Genomic DNA, 6,260 nt, shown 5'->3' on the forward strand with positions numbered 1-6,260 from the left:
AGGTCTCCTCCAACCTGGTTAATTCTATTCTATTCTATTCTTAGTGCATGTGAGGGTCTTGGTGGCTGGGCACGGGGTGCCTCTGCCCCGGAGCTGGCATCCCCGGTGTGCAATGTACCATGCTGGGGGGTGCGTGTCTTTACCGGGAGCTAAAGAGAGCCTGGAACAGGCTGCCCAGAGAAGTTGTGGATGCCCCATCCCTGGAGGCGTTCGAGCTCAGGTTGTTTGGGGATCTGAGCAGCCTGCTTTAGTTGCAGATTCCCCCTGCTGACTGCAGGGGGCTTGGAGGGACCCTTTATGGTCCCTTTAAAGCCTCTTCCGACTCAAACCAATCCGTGTGCCACAGCTGGGTCTGTTCCTGCGTCCGGGGCACTGCAGCATGTTCCATGTCTCTCTTTCTCCATCCTCCAATGTCTCCATCTCTCCATCGTGTCCCTCCTCTCCCCCCCCTGCAGCTGCTCATTGAGTCACTGTCCTGAAACCTTTCATGGAACTTGGGAATGCTGAGTCTTGTCCCTCCCCATGGCCAGAGCTCACCTGGGACAGGCACGGGGGGCTCCAGGCTCCTCACCCTGTAAAGCAGAGTACAGGACTGGCTTGGCTCAGGAAAACACTAAGCAAAGCAGGTCCAAAGTCGGGGGGGCTGGGACTGGGACTTGTCCCTGGGAGGTGGTGGGCTGGGTGGGGGGATGGCACATGTGTTCTTGAGGTGGCTGTTAAAAAGGATGTTTGCTTTGGAGGCAGCAGCAAGATGTTTGCTGCTGCATTTGCATCGTGCTAACGCTTCCAGGTCCTGAGCAAGAGGTGGTGACCTCAAACCCCTGGCCAAAACTGTGTCTGAGTGTGCCAGGGGCTTCAGACCAGCCAGATCAGTGGGAATGTGCTGCTGAGAGGGAAACCACTGGCTTGTCTTGGTAGAGCTTAACTACCACTGAAGCTTGGCTGGGAAACAAGGCTGGAGAGCTGCAGTTCACAGCCTGGGAAGCTGAGCTGGGAGCTGCATTCCAAGGGCTGGAACTGGAGTGAAATCCAAGCAGGGATAAGGTGCAAGGGGATTGAGGTTGGACTGAGGAACGTGGGAGGTGATAAGTCCCTTCTGTAACTCCAGTGAGGGTGTTGGGCTCTGTGGGAAGCAAGGGGGAGAGCCAAGGAGGCTGTCTGCAGCCCAGGCTTTCCCTGGGCACAGCAGGGAAGGGAAGAGAAGAAGGGCCAGCTGGCTGCAGCAGCTTTAGGAAGCTTCAGCTCCTGATGGTTTTATTTCCTTTGAGTCCTGAGCCAGCCCTGAGGAGGATTTGACTGCTCATCATCCAGGTGTGTGGCTCTGCCCTCTGATCACTGCTGCCCAGACTGGTGAAGGTCATGAGCTCAGGCAGGGTTTCAGGTTTTATGGTGCATTCTGCTGGTGAGTGGGGCACAGACCTCCCTGTGTGGGGGTTTGCCAAGAAAGGGACCGGGGGGTACTGGTGGACAGCAGCTGAACATGAGGCAGCAGTGTGCCCAGGTGGCCAAGAAGGCCAAGGGCATCCTGGCCTGCATCAGGAACAGTGTGGCCAGCAGGAGCAGGGAAGTCCTTGTGCCCTGTGCTCAGCACTGCTTAGGCCACACCTTGAGTCCTGTGTCCAGTTCTGGGCTCCTCAGGTTAGGAAGGAGGTTGAGCTGCTGGAAGGTGTCCAGAGAAGGGCAAGAAAGCTGGGGAGGGGTCTGGAGCACAGAGAGCTCGGGGGGCTCTCTGTGAGGAGAGGCTGAGGGAGCTGGGGTTGCTTAGCCTGGAGAAGAGGAGGCTCAGGGGAGACCTTCTTGCTCTCTGCAACTCCCTGCAGGGAGGTTGTAGCCAGGTGGGGGTTGGTCTCTTCTCCCAGGCAAGCAGCAGCAGAACAAGAGGACACAGTCTCAAGCTGTGTCAGGGGAGGTTTAGGCTGGAGGTGAGGAGAAAGTTATCCCCAGCAAGAGAGATTGGCCATTGGAATGTGCTGCCCAGGGAGGTGGTGGAGTCCCCATCCCTGGAGATGTTCAAGAGGGGATTGGATGTGGCACTTGGAGCCATGGTTTAGTAGTCAGGAGGGATTGGGTGACAGGTTGGAGAGACCCTTGTCTCTCTTGATCTGGGGAGCCCATATTTGGACCCAATACTCTTGATGTGGCCTCACTAGCTGGTGAGGGGTTTGGAGAGCAGGTCTGGTGAGGAGAGGCTGAAGGAACTGGGAGTGTTCAGCCTGGAGAAGAGGAGGTTGAGAGGAGACCTCATTGCTCTCTACAGCTCCCTGAAAGAGGTTGGGGTGAGGCTGGTGTTGGCCTCTTCTCCCAAGCAACTAATGACAAGGCAAGAGGAAATGGCCTCAGGATGCACCAGGGGAGGTTTAGGTTGGATATGAGGAACAATTTCTTGCTTGCAGGAGTGGTGAGGTATTGGAACAGGCTGCCCAGGGAGCTGGTGGAGTCACCATCCCTGAAGGTGTTTAAAAGGCACATGGAGGTGGTGCTGAGGGACCTGGTGGTGGTGGCTCAGCAGCAGGGTGGGACTGGGAGCTCTAGGCAAGCAGATGGACTTGATGAGCTCAAAGGTCTCTTCCAACCCCAACAGTTCTGTGACTCTCTGGAAGGGATTCAAGGACACAGAAGTGCTGTTCCTTGGGGGAGGCTTTTTCTAGAGGAGAGCTGCTTGCTGCAGGTTTGTGATGACACAAGCCTGCCAAGGAGGTGAGCTGGGTGATACAGGCACTGGACCTGTGGAAAGACAAACAGCTGAACTGGGCCATGCACTGTGGCACCCAAACTGGTGCCTGCCCTTCCCTAAGTGTTGCCAGAATCATAGAACTGCCAGGGCTGGAAGGGAGCTCAGGGATCAGCCAGTTCCAACCCCCTGCCATGGCCAGGGACACCTCACACCACAGCAGGTTGCTCACAGCCACATCCAGCCTGGCTGCAAACACCTCCAGGGATGAGGCTCCCTGGGCAACCTGTGCCAGGCTCTCACCACCCTCATGGGGAACAACTTCTTCCTCACATCCAATCTCAATCTATCCATTTCTAGTTGTGCTCCATCCCCCCCAGTCCTATCCCTCCCTGACACCCTCAAAAGTCCCTCCCCAGCTTTCCTGGAGCCCCCTTCAGATACTGGAAGGCCACAATTAGGTCTCCTCAGAGCCTTCTCTTCTCCAGACTGCACAGCTCCAACTCCCTCAGTCTGTCCTCAGAGCAGCCTCTCTGCTCTCCCAGGCAGGGCCAGCAAGCAGCTCCAGCTCCCAGTGCTCCAGCCCAGGCTAAGCCAGGCTGGTTTTCAGTTTGCCTCCAGCAAGCTGGAGTTGCCTGAGGGGTGGATACAGGGTTTGGTGTGAGAAGCAGCTCAGGGTAGCTGTCCCCACCCCTCCCCTTGCAGCAGCCTCCTGAAATCTCTTAATTCCTTGCAGGAGGAGCCACCATCTGCTCCTGGTTGAGGTCTGTGCCGTGGGGGCTGACGTAACCTTGTCCCACCCCTGGCTGAGGGAGCTGGAGGGAGCTCTTTGTGCATGTTCAGGGTGTGCTGTGCACACACACAGCCTTCACCTTCACTCTCACAGGCTCTGTAGTCAGCACAGGGCTGGTGTTAAGCCTGTGTGGGCAAGGGGAGTTGGCTGGGGGACCACCACCAGCAGCTGTGAATGGTCATGGCTCAGCCTCTAGGCAGAGAAGCTTCCTGCCCTGGTGCCTGCCATCATTCCTCTGGGCTTTGGGGTTGCTTGAGCCTTGTTTGGGAAGGAAGGCTCAGGAGATCCACTGGAGAGGTGGTGGGGATGAGGTGGTACCTGGGGACTGTGGGTGCTGGGGGCTTGGTGCTGGTGGCTCCAGCTGGGTGCAGGCTCAGGGCTTAGCTCTGCAGGGTGTGAAGAAGGAGCCCTGCTCCAGGGGGATCAGAGAATCACAGATCATCATCAGGATCAACACTGGCCTACACCACCATGGTGTTAAACAGAGACACCATTAAACCATGTCCCAAAGTGCTGTGTCCACAGAGAACCAGCGAACTGTCAGGGTTGGAAGGGACCTCAAGGCTCAGCCAGCTCCAACCCCCCTGCCATGGGCAGGGACACCTCACACCACAGCAGGTTGCTCACAGCCACATCCAGCCTGGCTGCAAACACCTCCAGGCATGAGGCTGCCACCACCTCCCTGGGCAACCTGTGCCAGGCTCTCACCACCCTCATGGGCAACAACTTCTTCCTCACACCCAACCTCAATCTCCCCATTTCTAGTTTTGCTCCATCCCCCCCACTCCTATCACTCCCTGACACCCTCAAAAGTCCCTCCCCAGCTTTCCTGTAGCCCCCTTCAGATACTGAAAGCCACAATAAGTTCTCCCTGGAGCCTTCTCCTCTCCAGCCTGCACAACCCCAACTCCCTCAGTCTGTCCTCAGAGCAGAGCAGCTCCAGCCCTCTGCTCACCCTCCTGGCCCTGCTCTGGACACACTCCATGGAGGGGCTGCAGGGGGATTGCAGCTCTTGCCCAGGGGCAGGGTCTCCTGCCTGTCACCTCAGTAGCATTTTGGAGCACAGAAGTGAGCACTGAGAGCTCATTTCCTTCAGCTGAAAAGAGAGTGGATGCTCTTCCCCCCCAGCCTGCCATGGCACAGCCAGGTTTTGTTTCTGGCTGTGCTTTGCTCTCTATTTTTCACCAAACCAGGCTGGCACAGGGAGGGGACAGGCTCTGCTCACCTGCACCCTGGCATAGCACAAGGGACAAGGGGTATAAGCTACAGCACAGGAGGTTCCACCTCAACATGGGGAGGAACTTATGCACTGTGAGGGTCACAGAGCCCTGGAGCAGGCTGCCCAGAGAGGTTGTGGAGTCTCCTTCTCTGGAGCCTTTCCAGCCCTGTCTGGATGTGTTCCTGTGTGACCTGTGCTGGATTCTATGCTCCTGCTCAGGCAGGGGCTTGGACTCAAAGATCTCTGGAGGTCCCTTCCAAGCCCTAACATCCTGTGAGCCTCTGTGATCTGTCCCTGTCCTCCACAGCCAGCATGGGAGAGCTCAGCAAGAGCCCTGGGAGTGCTTGGCCCTGCTGGAGTGCAGCAGGGTGGGCAGACCTGGTGCTGCCCTGGGCTCTGCTCCACCAGGGCCAGGCAGTGATGCTGGCAGAGAGAAGAGCTTCCTGACTGCCACCAAAGGGATTCCTTGGCCCTGTTGTTCATTCACTGTGCTAAGGCTTCATTCAACCTGCAGCCCCTGTGCCAGGGCAGTGGGCTGGAAAGTTTTGCTCTCATCTGGGCATCAATTAAGAAACCAACTTCTGCAGGACTTCAGCAGCCTTCTCCTCTGCCTTTCCCACTCTGAGGACTCAAGAGAGCAGCTCAGTGCCAAAAATCAGCTTCTGTTTAGGGCACATCAACCTTGACAGCGTCTCTGTGGCCCACAATGATGGCAATTAGTGCAGCACTAATTACCCACGTGGAGCTTTGCCTGGCTCTCCCCACAGTGTAATTCCTGTGGGGGTTAGAGGCCACTTCAGGTCACCTCAGGCTGATCCTGGTGCTGCTGGGGACAAGGGTGGCCTGGAGCATGGGTGGTGCTGCTGGCTGGGTAGACCAGAGAATGGTTTGGGCTGGAAGGGATCACCTAGTCCCAACACTCCTGCCATGGGCTGAAATGGAATGGAATGGAATGGAATGGAATGGAATGGAATAGAATGAACCAGGTTGGAAAAGACCTCAGAGATCATCAAGTCCAACCTATCACCCAACACCATCTGATCAACTCAACCATGGCACCAAGTGCCTCAGCCAGGCTCTTCCTAAACACCTCCAGGGATGGGGACTCCACCACCTCCCTGGGCAGCACATTCCAATGGCCAATCTCTCTTGCTGGGAAGAACTTTCTCCTCACCTCCAGCCTAAACCTCCCCTGGCACAGCTTGAGACTGTGTCCTCTTGTTCTGGTGCTGCTTGCCTGGAAGAAGAGACCAACCCCCACCTGGCTACAACCTCCCTTCAGGGAGTTGGAGAGAGCAAGAAGGTCTCCCCTGAGCCTCCTCTTCTCCAGGCTAAGGCAACCCCAGCTCCCTCAGCCTCTCCTCACAGGGCTGTGCTCCAGACCCCCTCCCCAGCTTTGTTGTCCTTCTCTGGACACCTTCCAGCATCTCAATATCTTTCCTAACCTGAGGAGCCCAGAACTGGAGACAGGACTCCAGGTGTGGCCTAAGCAGTGCTGAGCACAGGGGCAGAATGACTTCCCTGCTCCTGCTGGCCACACTGTTCCTGGTGCAGATCAGGATGCCATTGGCCTTCTT

General features: G+C 56.8%; 1 protein-coding gene across 1 annotated transcript in view; it reads left to right on the forward strand.

The window, feature by feature from the left end:
- Positions 1 to 6,260, forward strand: part of LOC137457164 (collagen alpha-1(II) chain-like) — a 98,846-nt gene that overhangs the window by 9,452 nt on the left and 83,134 nt on the right. The gene's annotated exons all lie outside the window — the stretch shown is intronic.

Source organism: Melanerpes formicivorus, unplaced genomic scaffold (assembly GCF_026170545.1).
Source record: "Melanerpes formicivorus ecotype bairdi unplaced genomic scaffold, bMelFor1.0.p_v2 SCAF_162, whole genome shotgun sequence".
Classification (NCBI taxonomy): domain Eukaryota; kingdom Metazoa; phylum Chordata; class Aves; order Piciformes; family Picidae; genus Melanerpes; species Melanerpes formicivorus.